The sequence below is a fragment of the Cynocephalus volans genome, chromosome 5, assembly GCF_027409185.1.
Source record: "Cynocephalus volans isolate mCynVol1 chromosome 5, mCynVol1.pri, whole genome shotgun sequence".
Classification (NCBI taxonomy): Eukaryota; Metazoa; Chordata; class Mammalia; order Dermoptera; family Cynocephalidae; genus Cynocephalus; species Cynocephalus volans.
Window position 1 is genome coordinate 81,517,375 of NC_084464.1, and position 1,782 is coordinate 81,519,156.

General features: G+C 39.1%; 1 non-coding gene across 1 annotated transcript; it reads right to left on the minus strand.

Moving 5' to 3' along the window:
• Positions 1-1,440: 1,440 nt before the first annotated feature.
• Positions 1,441-1,547, minus strand: LOC134379344 (U6 spliceosomal RNA). The gene has a single exon (XR_010023746.1). It is a non-coding gene; the product is annotated as a U6 spliceosomal RNA (small nuclear RNA).
• Between the last annotated feature and the right edge of the window lie 235 nt (positions 1,548-1,782).

A 1,782-nucleotide genomic window follows, 5' to 3' on the forward strand; every position in this document is an offset into this window, starting at 1 on the left:
GTTAGACCTTTACCGGTTAATATCAGAAATTTTTCTCTGGTCTGTGATTTTGGTTAATTCCAAAATTGGGGGAACTTCCTTCCAGGACCAGCTCTTGAACACTGTGGTTGCTGTTTTGCTGCTGATTCTCTGGGGGAGGTTTTTTATGTAGATCAGATTTTAATTGTTAGCCTTTAATCACTTCTGGGTCTTGTAAGGTCAAATACACCTAGAGTGTGTGGAAATTCTGGCCCACAACTGAGTCTTTCCAGCACACTTTGCCCCATGCTGTTCTACTGCCCTGACCAGTCTCTAGCAAGTGGGCCTGTGTCAATCAGAAGGCAGATCGGCTGCCCATGCTGCACCCCAATGTGCTCCTGGTGGGCCAGCCTCTCTCACTCTACAAACACTTCCTGTGGGGTGGGCAGTGCATGGGTCTGTCACAATGACTCTCTAGCCTCTGAGGGGTTCCTTTCTTCATTCAGCTGCAGCCTCTCATTCTTATGTGGGTCCACAGGAACCCCATCAATGATCTGGCCTTGGGGATGGTGTGGTGTGCTCTGAGGCACTCTTTTCCCCTGCAGACTCCAGGCAATTTCAGCTGTATCTTTTGCTGGCTCTTGCACTGGTATGCTGCAGCTTCTTCCTGCCAGGGCTTGGAACAGTTGGAGTGGTTTCTTCTTCCTCTTGCTATGGCTTCTTTCACCTTCATGAACACCTCAGTTCTCTCCTCCTTTTTCCCCAAGCTCCAGTGGTCCCAGGTTGGCAGTCTTTTCTTTTTAATAGTTGTAAATTGGTTGATTGTGGGGCAGAGTGATGCTGGGGACCATCTATTCTGCCATCTTGATCTCAAGATTCTTTGGACAACCCCATTTTATGTTTTTGATGTCAAATTTACATCATTTTGTAATATGTATCCTTGACAATTTATTTTAGCAATAGTTGTTATTAATAATTTTGTTCTTTAACTTTGGTACTGGCGATAAAATTACACACTATCATTATAGTCTGAGCTTACTCTGAATATTGCTTTGTATTACTTATACCATTGAGTTCCATGTTTTTGTAAGTTTTTTATTATTAATTAGCAGTCTTTTGTTTCAGTTAAAGAATTTCCTTTAGCAATTCTTGTAAGGTAGGCATAGTGGTGATAAACTCCCTTCATTTTTGTTTGCCTGGGAAAGTTTTTATTTCTCTTTCTATTCTGAAAGATAACTTTGCTGGGTAAAGCATACTTGGTTGGCAGCTTTTCCTTCAGAACATTGAATGTATCATCCCACTCTCTCCTGGCCTGCAGGATTTCTGTTGAGAAGCGTGCTGATAGTTGTATTGCAAAGGAGTTGTATTGCAACTCCTTTGTGTGTGATGTATTTCTTATCTCTTGCTGCTCTAAAAATTTTTTTTTTCGTTTGTCTTTGATAGTTTGATTATTATGTAAATAGGTGAACTCCTCTTTGGGTTAAAAATATAAAACACTTCACAAATTTGCACATCATCTTTGCAAAGGAGTCATGCTCATCTACTCTATATCATTTCAATTTTAGTATATGTTCTACTGAGGTGAGCACTCTTACTTTAAAAAAAAAAAAGCCATAATGAACATCTTTTAAACAAATATTTGTTTACATCTCTGGTGATTTACCTTAAGTAGATTTCTTGAACTAGAATCATTGCATGAAAGGAAATGTATATTTTAAGTTTTTTTTTTTTTTTTTTTTTTTCTGTAATGCCAAATTGCATCCATGGAATGTTGCATTAGTCAGTTCTTCCAGCAGCATTTTCTACAAATAATATTGTCTCCTC